This window comes from Saccostrea cucullata, unplaced genomic scaffold, assembly GCF_032062105.1.
Source record: "Saccostrea cucullata isolate Sc308-1 unplaced genomic scaffold, CSIRO_AGI_Scuc_v1 ctg4320, whole genome shotgun sequence".
Lineage (NCBI taxonomy): Eukaryota > Metazoa > Mollusca > Bivalvia > Ostreida > Ostreidae > Saccostrea > Saccostrea cuccullata.
The window spans coordinates 29,927-46,782 of NW_026931037.1; the positions used below are offsets into that span (position 1 = coordinate 29,927).

Genomic DNA, 16,856 nt, shown 5'->3' on the forward strand with positions numbered 1-16,856 from the left:
TACAGTCAATAGGATTTAAGGTCTCATAGACGTTGATACCAATCTCATTTTTCTCAAACATATCGTCAAGAGTTTTGGTAATGGCGGTGGAGAATTCTTTAGTAGGTTCAGAGTCCAGTTTCTTATAGAAACGTTCGTCTGAGAGTTGTCTTTGGGCCTCCGCCATGTAAGTCTCTTTATCCTGTACGACAACTGTAGAGCCTTTGTCTGCTTTCTTGATTACAATGTCATCCCGATTTTTTAATGATTGTAAGGCAGATCTCTCTTCCTTACTCAGATTGTCGGGAGTCTTGTCTGGCACTGAAAGGAACTTCTCTATGTCTGACTCAACGGCGTCAATATACGACTCAAGCGCGCCACACTTGCCCGGTGCAGGTTCCCAGTCACTCTTGGGTCTATAGAGTTTGTGTTCCTCTAGATCGTGTAAATCTGGCTTGGAAGAGTCGTATGAATTTACTTCGGAGTCTTTTCTAGAGAAGTGCTCCTTCAAACGAAGTCTCCGGAAGAATGCTCGGGTGTCCTCTCTGACTTGTTTTTCGTCGACCTCATGTGGCGTGGGGCAGAAATTCAGCCCCTTGGAAAGAAGTGAGGTCTCCGATTCGGAGAGAGGAGCACTAGATTTATTGAGCACTGGGCAGACGTCAGGAGTTTGTATGGGTCCGTCCCTCGCTATTGTCTTAGTGCGCTTGAAGCGTCTCGAGCGAGGTTTACGTGTTATGTTAACTCTGACTTCTGACCAGTTGTTCCTAGACTGTGGAACACTGTCGCGGAGAAATTTCTTTCTTTGAGTCTTGTTGACTTTATTTGTTAGGGCCATATTATAGGTGTCTATAATATTGTGGGCTTCATCAAGATCGGCCTTGGACATGATATCGTTGAGGGATGATTCTAAGGACTTGATCTCACTCTTCAATTGTCCTAACTTGTGGATATCCCAAGAAAGACAGAGTGACATCAATTGTTTAGAACATCTCCTTATAATAACGTCCCAGCGCTCCTGAAAGCGTTTGGAGATTGGCCCTATGTTAGGTGTAACATTTATCTGAAAGCCTTTCGGTATAATGTTACACTCTAAGTAGGTCTGTAAACTGGAGACCCGGTGTTCAGTTTTTATTGATTTTTGGTGTTCTTTCTTCAAAAGTTTGAATGTTGGGTTATCTTTTATGGACATATTTGAAAATAAATAATTGCCAAAATGATAAGACTACTTTTAATATTTTTTTTCGTGTGAAGTCGAAAGATTCAACGAACGATTGTTCTGGATTCTTATGTATTTCGTAGATAATTCGTGCAAGAATTCAAAAAATTTTAAAAACAAATGTTACATGAGTAAAAATCGAAAGGGAAAAGTGGAAAGAACTAATTTACAACGGTTGGATACAAAATAAATGATAGAAAAAGTCAAATGATGAAAGACATAACCAAAAATAAATGATAGGAACAGAAAATATAAATAAAGAAATGATGGATATACGGGTGGATCTGTGAAGATACAGTTGGCGAAAAAGGATATAAAAAGCACTAAAAAACCAACAACACTGTATATCCTAAATGTCGGATCTATCAAGTAGATACAAGGTCACGGATGGAAATTTATAAAAAGCACTAAAAATGACCAAGGACACGAACAATAAAAATTGTCAAATTTTCGGGACGCCCTGTCCCTTCCTCAGGACAAAGAAAAGAGTTAAAAAGTCATAAGAACAAAGGAAAAAGCGAAACAAAAAACAACTAGCACTACTACTAAACTACTAAACACTATATATTTACATACTTAGTTACATGTTGATTTGGAAATTTTTAAGAACACTATTAAAGAAAGAATCCGGACCGCTATGAAATGCGTCCGGTCTATCGGGTATACTCGGGTGAAGTGCGATTTACATAATTGAATGAATTAATTATGCTAATTAATTACGACAATCAGTAAATCGTACATTGTTTCATTCTCTCAAAATGGCGTAACTATACTTGATAAAGAATAACCAAAGAAAAATAATATAGAAGGGGCATTTTAACATATGAATTATGATCTATTATAAATTTTAATTTGAAATGTTTTAGGACTGATTATCGGTAAAAAATAATTAATAATTAATTAACAAAGGCGTAAGCAATACAAAGTTATGTGGGTTGTTCGAGAGTTGGTGACGAAAATTAACTGGTATTTTACAATTTTCCCATGTATGAATTTTCTAAACTTTTTGTTATATATTTAGATCATATCATAGATTGATTAAAACTAAGTTTTGAAACTGTTGCAATTAGTTTCCATTTTTTAAGTTTAGAAAATTCATACATGGGAAAATTGTAAAATTGAGGTCATTATTGGGACGTATTGTGTTCAATCTGATTAAGTCAAACGAACGATGTAAAGTAGAAACTTCCATACTGGTTTAAAAAAACATGTAAGTAGCTATAATGAAATAAACATAACTGAATAAACTGAATGGGAAAAATATTAAATTTTGGTTACTATATGTGTTGGTTTCCATGGAAACAGTATAAATTGAGAATGTCACCTACTTTTGAACAATGAACCTTAACAAACACGAATACAGTCACTACGTCTTTTGCCATAAATGCTTCAAAGAAATTATTTAGAAGATTTATGTAAATAGGTGGTTACCATGGATATATTATAAATGAATTTATCATGAACAAAAATCTCGGTATTCAGCAATGCTAAGTATAACACGAATGTACTCAATCACCAACAGTTAAGAAACAATAAAATGTTTTAATTAATATGAAAGGCAATATCCGAAAATAATTGGGAGCAGATTTGGAGGGGTCGCTGTCAGGGGACATCCCCCAATAATAATTTTTTATTAAAAAGTAGCAGAAAATGCCCCCCCCCCCCCAAAAAAAAACAAAAAAAAAAACTGAATCCCTCCTGTAACTGAAAGGTTTTCCCCGTATATTAAGAAAATTGTGGGAAGATCTCATAGAACCCCCTCCCCAAAATAGATTTATATGTTTTTATTCTGGATTAGGTAGGTTGTTAAATTTTTATGTCAAAAAATATTCTTAAATCTGAATTTTTTTACGCACAGCAAAGCTGATCTATGGGCAGCGGAAAGGGCAAAAATTACCATAATGAGAAAACAAACAATTATTTTAATTTCAATAACCATAAAAACTTAACAAATGATACAATTCATAATCAACAGCCGGTGAGACTAGATTTACCGCATGCACGTTTCTTAAATTTTTTTCGCTTGTCGTGTTTTTATGTACGTTTGTACTGTAAAGATGATTGTTGGTTTTGCATTCATATATGTTTGTTACGAGCGTGGTCGTTGGTTTTGCTTTAATGTATATTTGTTTTGCGAAAACGTCTGTTGATTATGCATTGTGTATCATTTGTTAAGTTTTATGGTCATTGAAACTAAAATAATTGTTTGTTTTCTCATTATGGTAATTTTTGCCCTTTCCGCTGCCCATACTGATCCCCATAGATTACATTGTAGTTGTGTTGTCCACCTTTCAGAAAAATTTCTTTCAACTTTTGACACCAAAACTTGTATAAAATGCTCAGAAATAAAAAAAATACTCTGTATACATCAGTATCATAAAATACTTGTACACTATAATGAGTATGATGGTTCTTGCTTGATCAGAACTTGAACCCACCCCACACCCGGGTACCCTACAGAGTATTTCTTGTCATGAGTTTATTAAAAATGCTATCTTACTCACATCAAGTGGATCAATGCATTTTTTTTACCCTCCATATAATGAAACCACGCCCTCCGGTGTGATAAGAACATAACAACATTTAATGATGCTTCATGGGTGGTGATATTTCAAAATATTTCAAGACTTTTTCAGTGTAACCCTCAACTACATTCAAAAATATGAAGATAAGACGTTTTACCATAAAATTTGAAATTGTTATCCCTTCAAAATGATCATTGTTGACCAAGATGTACATGTAGCCGAATCAACAGTAATTTAATTGCATTTAGAACAAAATATCGTGAAATGTGAGGGTAAAGGTGTTGCGCAGTTAATAATAATTATTTTGCTACCTTCTTTTAAAATCTTAATTTTTTTCAAACCGTTGCTATGTAATGTTACTTGAAGAGGGTGGGGGTAATTGAAAGCACACAGTAGATTATTTTATTCTTATTGATAAAAAAAATCTTAAGTCAAAAGCACTCACACAAATGGAATCAAGTAAAAGAGAGCAAGCCAAGTATTTGTTTCAAGAAATAATTAATTGTTAAACTTTCTTGGTAGATATTGGTAGTCAATTTTTACTTGTTCAAATCTATATGTAAAAGTATTATTGATGTTTGTTATATATTTTTCCTAAATATTTTTATCATAACAGTTACAGAAATTGTAAGACTTTGGCTTTAATCTAGGAATTCACCCGCATGGTGCAGTGGTTAAAGCATCTGCTCTAGATTTGCGAAGTAAGGAGTCGATCAATCCTTACATCGCTGTGGGACGTGGAGAACGGTCCTTCAGATAAGACCGCATAAACCGAGGTCGCGTGTCGCAGTAGGCACTGGGGCGAAAAAGATTCCTCACTGCTCAATGGCCCTAAGTGCTGAGTATAGAACTTTGCAGCTCTCCACCGGCAAGTGGTGGCGTCTCCATATATGCATGAAAAGTTCTCGAGAGGGACGTTAAACAAAATACAATCATAGTAGAAAGATTCACGTCCATCTACTTTTCTTTTTTTAATGTTGCTCTTATTAAATAGTGACTTTGAAAGTGTTCCAGATTGTTCACATTCTAAAGCATGCTCATGGGAATGCCTTTATCACCAGTCGCCACAAAATGGCGCTTCAATAAGTGCCTCATCAGGCATTTTACTGTTGCAAAAGTGACCACATGGTCTACAAGGAGAAGTTAAGTTTTTAAAAATGGGTTCAAAATATTTTGTTAAAAGTTACATTAAGAATTTTGAAAAAGAGCATTCAAGCATTTAAATCCGTCTAAACGATTCCATCTGAATTATTTCCATTGCTATAAGCATACTGCAGCTCTTGTACATGTATACATGTAGATGGTGCATTCATTGTAATGAAAAAGCTCAATATCAATTGTCATTTTATGTAAGGTTTTGTAACTATTTACAAAAGCAATCAGCAGTAATCTGGAAAGCAAAAAATTGTTTGAATCACACTGCCCAAATTCAAGTCCCGGAGATGCCTGAATGGAATTAAATATTCGATTTTTCTAACTTGTAGACCTTCAATCAAATTCCGTCCATAAATTCTGTGCTTTTTCTTTTAAAATGATAGATTTCTATATATTTTCTAGATATCTAATCAAAATATATTCTGTGATGATTCATGTTACAACTCTGATATACATTGTACGTGTCTGATAAGCTTCCTCGCAGAATTCTTTAAAAAAGGCTGTTTTTATTTATTTTGTATACAAACTGTGTTCCATACATTTTTTTGTTTTTATTTATTTTCCGTGTATGAAACCCACAACTACTGGGGTATAAATGCCCATCAGGAGTGAACAAATAAAACGGAAATTAGCACATTCACATTTAGGAACTTCACATATATTGTGAACACAAACAGCGTTCCATACATTTTTTGTTTACATGAATTTAGAGATTTTGCACAAGTACACGATCTACCCCACAATACGGAATAATTATTCTTTTTGAAAATAAATTTTAAAAATTGTATTTTATAATGTTTTGTAATTTACAAGTGTGCATGAATAAATACCCAAATTCATGCCGATAGGCCTGTAACTGCAGCCATGATATATATGATATGTGTAGATGATATTTGGCCTGTGTGGAATTCAAACTTCACTTCTTTGAAAATCAAAATATATAATATTTTTGATTTAGTTTTGATTGCATAACAAACTACAGGTTAAAACAACAACTTTTAATGCTATTTGGCTATTGTTTACAGGTTGTCTGTCATAGGAATCTCATATAGAGAAAGTACGGTGTGCAAATGGGTCATTCTAAATTCATTTTGATCTCTAAAAACCTTTCGATTTCCCAGCTTTCCCCTGAGTGAATTTTTCTAAACTTTTTATATGTGAGTTACCAATAGCTTATCTACAAATCTGCATTAAAATATATACTGTTGCAATTAGTTCTCATTTTTCAGTAGAATGACTAGACTATATTACCACTTCGCCATTATAACTGTTAATAAACCAGTCTTTTTTCATATCATAATTGCGATCTAATTTTCCATATCCTCAGTCCGAGAATGACCAAACAAATATTTTTTTCAATCGCAACTTAGCTGGTTCTATATATAGAACAAACATAGCCAGCAAAGACTAGACGTAAGATTGTAAAAGTAATTCAGGCTGAGAGAAGAAAAGCGTGGTTATCTGGGAAATAAAGCAACGATCTTGTGTATTAAATTTTTTAAATAACGTTTACAGCTAGCTTGACTTAGATATGGTATTTATTTTTATGAAAAACAAACCGGCTATTGGTATTGTAAATGTTAGCCGCGATGCACAATATGTGAATTATTGCCATAGGGCACTTTATCCACTCTTATCAATTGCTAAAATTGAAGGCGAAATACCCCCAGTGATGAAGTAGAAAAGATGGGTATCTGTAAATGTTTCAGTTACAAGTGCTATTTAAAAAATAAATAACAAGTTTATAAACTTCAATGGGAATTGAAGTGGGTCGGTTACGTGATCAAGTCCTGTGAAGTCCGAAGGCCTTCTCAGAAGATTTGATCACGTACCGACCCACTTCAATTCCCATTGAAGTTTATAAACTTGTTATTTATTACTTATATATACATTTGAGAAAGACGATTGAATACTTTCGAATATAATTAATTATTGCACTAACCGTCCGTCGTAGATTTTTAAAAATGACGCAAGGTGTAAATCGGCTTGAATGGCGGATACGCTTCGAATTAAGCAGGCTAAGGATTTTGTTTCTAAGGGAATATCTTGTTAAGGGCTACCTGTGATCAGTATTAGTGAACAAACTGTTGTCTGGGAATATTTCTATTCGTGAAAATTGATAATTGCTGCTGAAAAGACACAAGAAACACGTCTGAAGATCGATGATAAAAAGTTTGAGGAATTTCGGTCGCCAGAAAAGGATGGGTGATCCGATGGATGGAAACACTTGACAGTGCCAGTTTATTTGCAATCAAGTATTTAAGATCAAAAACATTTAACCTACGATATCAATATCTAAAGGCATATTCATGATGTAAACAAAACACGGGGACACTAGCGAAAACTTACATTGAACTACGACAGCGCCGAGGTGTTTGTCAGCTGTTCGTGGCGTGATTGCAATGCTTTGATATTTTCCAACAGATTTACACATTTATCGTGAGTAGAATTTGATGAAAAAATTATAGTTTATCATGAAGATTTAACCAGAAGTCTACCAAAACATAAGGATAAACGTTAGAGACTGTACAGCTGAAAAAAAAGAAGACAATAACTCGTGAACAAACTTGTAAACAAAGGCTAGTTTCTATCGGTAAAGTTTCCATGTATACAAAGGTTAAATCGATAACCAAAAAACTGTATAAAATACTTGTTAACATTGTAAATAAAATTATTATTATTTTACTTGCATATTTTGTTCATTTTTATACATGAAATGCAAGTAGATCAAGTCATTTTAAATTTATGCACCGATAGATATTATTGCGCCGTGTGATTAGGTCACGTATTGACCTCTGACCTCAGACAAACTTCATACAGAATTGAAGACATTTGTTCTCCGTATGTTTATATAATAGAGAGATACCACAAATGTATATATATTCAATTAAGAATCAAACAACTACATTATTCATAATGAACAAATACATACATGCAAATGAGAGCCAAAAATAGTCCCTGACACACTTTACAACAACTATCCGCGGTAGTTTCCATCCATTTATTTACAGGTAAATTAAATGCTTAACACAATTCGAATTTGTAACAAACAAAGATTGAAGAAAGTAAAACAGCAATGCTAACTTAAGTTTATTTGGTGTTGAATTCACTGACGATCAGTGTTCGATCTGCGCATGTGTGCTGCAAGTTCAATAGATTTAGGTAAGTAGGTTACACTACGCATGTAGTGTGTTGTTTTCATATCTGAACAAAAAAATCATCAGTTTCATTTTGAATTTCAGATTGAATCTATACATAACTTAAATCTTAATTTTTCTTTTTCATCAGGGTCACATCTATAGTAAATTTTATGGTATTCCTTACAGTGACCTAATTATATTCTTTTCATGAGAATTTTGTAAAAATGGGTTAACCTATGAACTGCTTTTGCATTGGCTAATACTATTTATTATGAATTGTGTTAAAACTTGATAAACAACTTGCAAATGGCGGATGTGAAAAGAAAACTAGATTGAACTAAATATTAATTTCTTTAAAAGTCTCAAGCTTTTAAGAATCACTGAGCTAGCAGAGATTAATTTTTGTGGAAATGTAGATTCTAAAATGATAAAATCATGACCCCGAGAGTAGCCAATTATTTTTTTTACATCGAAGTACAGCATGAGGAAAAATTCTTTGTAAAGTCTTTTTCTGAAGAATCACCGAGTCAGAGTATATGATTTATTTATTTTTTTTTTTTGGGGGGGGGTGTCTTTGGGATTTTAAATCAATAAAATCAGAGCCCGGGGTGTGTGTTAGGGTAGATGACACACATGGTATTGTGTATATTCTAAATTGTATAATAAAAACCATGGCCCGGGGGGCAGCTGGGGGTTTTACATAGGAATATATATGCGATATCTTACAAAAATTCTGAGGAACAACAGAGCCTGATTAAACTTATTGATACAAAAATATACACAAGTGAAGACGTTCAAGTTTCTTCAATTCATGAGCCTCGGGAATAGAGAAGGAACAAATTGAGCAATATTCCCCGTAATGTTGCGATTTATGCAGGATACGTTTCAACAAAATCATATGGCACCTACTAGTATACAAAGGTCGGTATATTGGCTCATACTTATTTTTTTTATGTCAAATGTGGAATAAGAAAAACGAGTTTCTATAATCTTTACTTTTACAATAGCGGATTTAGAGGGGGGGGGCAGGGGGCCCGGGCCCCCACTTTTGAGTCCAAAAAATATACAATATTTAATAAATCTGTGTTTTTTGGTGTGGCTTCGGGCCCCTACCCTGACCTAGAACTGGTCCCCCCCCTTTTAAAAATATCTGGATCCGCCACTGTTTTAGGCAACTATATAGCTTAAATTCACTGCATGTGTGTTAATTCCTCTACACGATCCATTATAAGATTATTAATGCTTTTAATGTTTAAAGACTGATCATGAGAGATGGCTAAAACTTGACTTATGGTTGTTATCTGGGCATCATGAAGTATTTGAACTTCTTGGTGCACTGTTAGAAACTCTTGATCTAAAGATAATTATACAAGATAATGTATGTTCTAAATACTTTTCCCCCAATCATTTCTTTAAGAACAAATAAAAATAGTCTGACCAACAACGTTAATGTTCCCTTTCAATCACTAATTTGAATCTGATACTAGATTTAAAACAATATATGTTGCCCCGTGAAACTGCTGAAAGCATGATAAATTTAGTGCTAACAAAAAATAAGGCTGTCAAACATTCCTACCCCTTTTTGGTTACTTTTTTGTTTCGTCTTTTTTTCTTTTCATTTATATCTCTACGTTTTTGCTTTGAGAATTATAGATACACAGTGTATTTGGATTATAGTACATATGAGGAGATGGAGGAGAATATACAAGCAATATTCTCAAAAAAATACTTATATCTAACTAAATATTTAATCTTTTCTATTTGTAGATCATATTCACCAACATTCTACGGATGATGGAGAAGGTTGTGCTGCAAATTATCAAACTTTAAATGAAATCATCATAAAGAAAACTGGTAAGGTCAATGATCAAAGCCACGATAACAGAAAAAGTAGAAATAGAAAAAAATGTCCCAATTTTATTTTCATTATTTAAGGTAACAGACCAGTAAGTGCAGAACATGTGTATGACTTGGAAAAACACATCGATGGATTCCCTCATCCACCACCAGGGACATTGACCATGACAACAGTGGAACAGTGTCATGGACAGAACCTGATAACTCTACATTCATACGGGGTCTGGCAGGTCAAAAATCGATAATTACAAGTTCTGTTTTATTAAATGAAAATACTGGCTACTTTCTAAACATTTTGTATGCAGTTTTCATGAAAAAACTCACCGTTTTCTTTGTATACTTCCAGTCGATTGTTTAAATGTTCAAAAGTTGAGCTTTTACAGAAATAAAGCCTGTTATAAATATTCATTGTTTTTAAATATTGCAGACTAGCAATATTTCTGAATAATGAGATATTTCACTGTCTCTCATTGAAACATCTGGCGCAAAATATTGAAGAATGGAAAGGAAATCGGCAGAGGAAAGGGGCTGGTAGAGCTAGATATGAAACCCCAATTTTTATTTTACTTAGTATTTTTCATGAGCAAATATCCAAGACTTATTTTTTGATCTATGGATTTTAATTTATAAGGGCAAATCTTTTCCTTAACTGAATTCCTCTTTTTTATATTATATACCACAAAATACAAAGTAGATGGTGAAATACTCAGTGTTTGAGAAATGTCAGCAGATTTAACAATAGCTTAAACAGGCTTTCTGTTTTCGATAGCAGACATTTTGAACATCAGCAAACAACAGAAAGTATGTACTATCTTTTTTTTTTTAGGATGGAGTGATATTCCTGAAGAAGATGAATCCTGTTAAATGAATATTTTTCAACATTATCCCCACAGTGATCTAATAAAAATGTACAAACATATTATGAGAGAAGTAGGTATGCACCCTTTATGCATATAAAAATGTTGTTAAAAGTTTTAATGTTGTTTTATTACTTTGTCATTCATTAATTAGATAAATAAATTTATTAAAAGATCAAATTTGAAGGATGAAAAGAAAAGAAAAATTATATAATTTTTGTATTCTAGCAATAATAAATGTATTTTTAGTAGAAGTGCATTCATAAGTAATATTATTTTTGTTATATAATTTAAGTGACATTGAATATTGTCATGGTATAATTTAATAATGCACTCTACAACACTCATAATCATTTAAAGTAAAATGACGAAGAATGCAAAATCACAACAAATGGAAAAAATCAATTCACTCAAATTCAACAAAATGAATTTTTGACACATCGTGTACATAATCATTATGCTTTTCTGTGTTGACTTCAACTTTATCACATTACCTATATTTTATATTATCATTCTCCATCTCGTAGGTCGCAGTCCAACAGTCCGAGAGTTGAGCCTATTGTTTCCAATTCTTGAAGGCAATGAAGCTCTTGAGTCCACCCGTAAAACACCAGATATTTTAAACTGTTAAAAACTATCGTTTTCCCCTCCAAATATTAGAAAAAGGGTTTGATATGAAATAAAGCTTTAGACATTGTGTAATTTTTATTTCCATTTTCAGGACAGTTTCTCATTGATTTGGAAGAGTCAAAAAGAAATATACAGTTAGAGAAATCTCAAAACAATAAGTTGAAAAGGGAACTTCTTTCGATAAATGTTGATCTGGAGATCCTAGAAAAAAAAGAAAAGAATGCTTCAAATTTGTTTGTGCTTGGGTTTGTGTTTCATGTGTTTGATTGTTTTAGTCCTACAATAACATTGTAAAAGACATTTTAACACAAGATTCAGACAAATCTTTCATTGCATATACATGTATATGTTTTAATTTTTATTCATTTTTTCATTTCAAAGAAAGTGGATAAGTTAAGTTTTATTCTTCTTTATGATCCAGTATGTTATCATACCACATATTTAAGAACAGTAGATATTCTGACTGCAGCATTGTAGATCGAGCTATGGTTTTATATTTTAATTTTGACGATATAGGTAAACAGTAATGTATAAAACCACAACGCTACAGTTCTTCAGCTACTCGTATCTCAGTCATTTATGTGATCATGAATGGTTTTCAGATTTCTTCATGCTCCCTTGGTCAAAATATGGTTCAAAAGTTTCGTTCTGTTCTAAGAACTGGTGCCTTTTATATTTTATTTATTAACGAGGCTGGGGGGTGGCAGCCATTTTCAGACTATTTCGATCTCCTTTAAAAGAAGAGCTCTATATAAAGATATACAAAATGATCAAATTTTAAAACTAAAATGTATGAATTTTTTCTTTGCCAAATAAAAGCTGACAGCTTAAGATACCGTATTTTAAAATATAAGTTAAATCTGGTGGTTAATTTGTGAGGAATTTGTTGACCCCCCAGCCTCCTTAAATTTGTTCTTGAACTTTTAAACTCATAATTTTGTACTTTATATGTTTAGAGAAAGGGAAAGGATAAACACATCAGATGACATGTTGATTGTTTTTATGCATATATGTTTTGCTAGACAGGGTAATTTTTATTTGTCGTGAGGATGGATTTTTATTTATTTGACTAGATTGATTTTAGGGCAACGACAGTTAACTATTTAAGTTTTGATTTGTTACTAAGAAGTATTTTATCAATATAACTAAGTAGTAATGTCATTATAAGGAATATACATTATGAATGATGAATTGTTATCAATTCTTTCTAATGTATTAATAATTTTTTTCAACCTTAGTGCCTTTTTATGAAGGCATATGAAATATGTTGATATTATATTTGACAGAAAAACAATTTTGAAATAAAATGACCAGGAAAAAATCGTAATTTTCAAGAACACAAACATGTATTTGAAAGAAAACTTACCTCAAAAATCAAGGATATGATCACCATGACAACATAGATGTCGAAATTTCTTACAACACTGACTCGTTTTATTTTATTTAAATACTTTTTGTTTTACTAAAGGTACGAACATTGAGTTGTTATTATCTCCCTTTCATCATTAATATTTTGTTGATGTGTAAAAATTTTGAAATGTTTACACTTACAAAAGTATAATCAATTTTTAATTTTCTTTATTATGTTTTTTTATATTGAAATATATCTGTATTTTATTATCTGAGTTCCATGAAGAATTATCTTTCTACATACAACTAAAATGATTTACATAAATGTACAGAAAATACATAGCAGAGAGCAGGTAGGAAAAGATATAAACACATATAAAGAATATAATACAAGTATAATAAACAGTAAAAATATGTTACGATTCTAATCAATTTACTCTACTGACTAAGAGTACTAAAGGGAGTATAAAACACATTTTTATCACCTAATTATTTGCTAATGAGCGCATTGATGAAGTTTTCCATTCAAGATTCTCTTATACATCGAAAAAAAAATAATTAAAATTCCTTTCTTAGATGACTAAAAAGTATCGAAAATTAAATTGATCCAATCAAAGGGAAAGAAATTGTTCCCCCTCACTTCCCACTCTTACATATACATGTGTAAAAATAGGAAAAAGAGACTAGGAGACTTATTGTTCACAGAACAATAAGAGGTCTTTCCACCTTCTTTGAATTCCAATTTTGTTTTATATCTGACTCCTTAAAATTAAATTCCATGAATATAAAACCAAAATTGTCTTAAAAGGAAAAATAAAAAAAAATTAAATTAAAAAAAAATGAAATGACCTTGACCTTTGACCTTGAGAAAACCTTCAAGGTCAAAGGTCAAGGGTCACAATGTAATTGACCCCATGCCTCTACGACTTATACTTTTTAAGTTATAAGGTTTAATTGTAAGTACAAAGACATTAAAGGGCAATAACTCATATAAGGGGTCATTAGATCCTTTTGCACTTATACAGGGAAGTTAGGCCTAAAGACCCTTAAGACATTAGTAAAGATTTGGTGCCTCTATGGTCTATGGTTTCGGAGGAGTAGCGATAACAAGGTTTTTCGCACAAGGGGTAATAACTTTTAAAAGCGTCAATCTTAGGGGACAAGAATAAAATCTTCAAAAGAGTATTAAGAGTGCATATTACAGACAGAAGATAGATAGTATATGTTTAAGGATATAAGAGCTATTAAAAGAAATTTATTCCTCATATTGGGAATGACCTTGACCTATGACCTTGAAATTAATTTAAAGGTCAAAGGTCAATAAAACTTATGCAGTTGGTTTCATGTCTCTACGACGTCTCGTTTTGAAAAATTTTAGTTTTTTATAAAAATTTGTAAACTTTCAGGGGCAGTTACTCATTGTAGGGGTCGAATTAAACTTTTGTAATGAATAGATTGAAAAGTCTCCAAAATTAGTTGAAGATGTTAGTGAAGGTTCTGCATCTCAACGGTTTATGGTTTTGGAGGAGTAGCGATAACAACCTTTACGGTGAAAGGGGCGATAACTGCATAAGAGGTTTAAGTTAAAACATGGGCGGTCATTTTTCGGAATAACTTTAAATATCCAGTATAATGAACTATAAAGTTTTTCGATAAGTCTTAAGGTGTCAAAACATAAGGTGAGAAATAGAATAATAAAAAAACACTAGGAGACTTATTGTTCACAGAACAATAAGAGGTCTTTCCACCTTCTTTGAATTTCAAATTTGTTTTATATCTGACTCCTTAAAATTAAATTCCATTGATTAAAAAGAAACCAAAACTCTCTGAAAGCATAGAAAAAAATGAAAATAAAAAAAAGAATGACCTTGACCTTGGACCTTGAGAAAATATTCAAGGTCAAAGGTCAAGGGTCACAATACAATTGACCCCATGCTTCTACGTCTCATAGTTTTCACGTAATAAGGTTTAATAGTAAGTACAAAGAAGTTAAAGGGAAATAACTCATATAAGGAGTCATGGGATCCTTTTGCACTTATACAGTGAAGTTAGGCCTAAAGACCCTTAAGACATTAGTGAAGGTTTGTAGTCTCTACGGTCTACGGTTTCGGAGGAGTAGCGATAACAAGGTTTTTCGCACAAGGGGCAATAACTTTTAAAGGGTTTAATGTTAGGGGACAAGAATGAAATCTTTGAAACAGTTTTAAGAGTACATATTACTGATGCATAGATATTAAATATATGTTAAAAGACAAAAGAGATATAAAAAATAATTGCTCATTTTTGGAATGACTTTGACCTTTACATAATACTAAAGGTCAAAGGTCACTTAATCTTATGCAGTTAATTCCATGATTCTACGACTCCTTGTTTTGAAAAAAATTAATTATTTATAATATTCAAAAAGGTTAAGGGGCAATAACTCATTGAATGGGTCATCGAATACCTTTGCAATGAATAGATTGAAAAGTCCCCTTAATTAGTTGAAGACATTGATGAAGGTTTCATACCTCTATGGTTTACGGTTTCTGAGGAGTAGTGATAACAAGCATTTCTTGCGAAAGGGGCAATAACTTTGAAAGATCAAATATGGGGGGTCATTTTTCGGAATAACTTTTAATATCCAATATCATGAACTATAAAGTTTTTCGATAAGTCTTACGGTTTCAAAACATCTCCAGAAATAATAATAAACAGAAGCATTTCAAGAGGTCTTTCCACAGAAAGGTGGAAAGACCTAAATATGGATATGTTATATAACACAATGAATTTATGTATATTTTAAGACCGATACAAATATAGCAGTATAAAAATCCTTTGATTATTGAATCACGCATATATACGAGGGGTTATCAAAAAGTTCGTGGACTGAGTCGATAAAATTAATGCTACGTAATCTGTGCTTTCAAAATTTATAAGGAATATAAAACAACAAAAAATAAAGAAATTTTGAAATTTTTAGCTTCGTACGTTCATTATCTGCTAAGCTATAATAAAATAAAAACGACATTATATGCTCACTTTGCACTCTCGTCGTATAATTTTTATGACGTCCCAACGTCATATTTTTCAAAGTCCGATTCTTCTATCTCATACACTTATCTTCATGAAGTTTCCTGGATTTGAATAAGGACTTTAACCCGTCTTGTTTGTATGCCTTTACAATGTCATGAAAGGCTGCTTCCAATGCATATAATATTGCATATGGATTTATATATCTGGAGAGATCGTTGCTTGATTCTGCCAGCATAGTTTGTTATTTGAGTTCAATATCTACCACAAATAATCAACTCCATATTTTGACGTTATTGACTTTACACCTTGAGTACAAATCGCCATTAACTGTTTATTCATTTTCTTTCTGAATCTATTTTGGCATCTTAAAAAGTCATGCATTTTATTTCGCTGTATATCCTACGTCTATAACAGTTTTTCTCAGGCGCAAAACTTTATAGAATGTTGGAAAAAGAAACCCCCTCTTGACATCATTTTAAAGCCCTTATTTTTTTTGGACACTCCATACAAAATGTACGATAAAATTTTACAGAACTAAAGGAATAACGTAATAATTGCATATTTTACGGACTAATACCGTCCCATCACAAATCTGAATTGAAGGAATTTTTTCAAAGGATTTTTTCTCAGGAGGACAAAAAAACGTCATTTTCGAGGTTGCGCCTCGAATAGACTAACCATTGCTTACAAAAACATTATAAATTTATTTAAAAAATAAAATTTATGATTTGTGGTTTTTCTATAGATAGAAAAGATTATGCTAACTAAAATATTTTAAAATTCATTGATATACCTAAAGCGGTTTTGAATTTATTGCGCCAGTCCAGGAACGTTTTGATAACCACTCCTAAATGTTTGCTAAGTGTAAATACAAACGAATGAAAAAAAAATCAAGTTCGTGTACTTTCGTTTTTCGAAATTTCTCCCACTAGAAATATAAACATAGTAATATGATAAAATATTAAATGTAACGTTTCGGGCAGTAGTCAACAGTGATAGTGTATATACATGTAGATAAACATAACAATACTAAAGTCAGGAAGTACGAAGTCGAATAAAATCATGTTCATTCCCTTTAGTGCATACTGGACAATTCCCTTTTCTCTGAAAACACGTGTCACAAACAACA

The 16,856-nt window shown here is 32.2% G+C and overlaps 1 long non-coding RNA gene across 1 annotated transcript; it reads left to right on the plus strand.

Moving 5' to 3' along the window:
* Positions 1-8,617: 8,617 nt before the first annotated feature.
* On the plus strand, positions 8,618-11,346 carry LOC134231167 (uncharacterized). The gene is made up of 5 exons (XR_009984513.1): positions 8,618-8,939; positions 9,786-9,872; positions 9,954-10,105; positions 10,702-10,809; positions 11,260-11,346. It is a non-coding gene; the product is annotated as an uncharacterized LOC134231167 (long non-coding RNA).
* Positions 11,347-16,856: the final 5,510 nt, after the last annotated feature.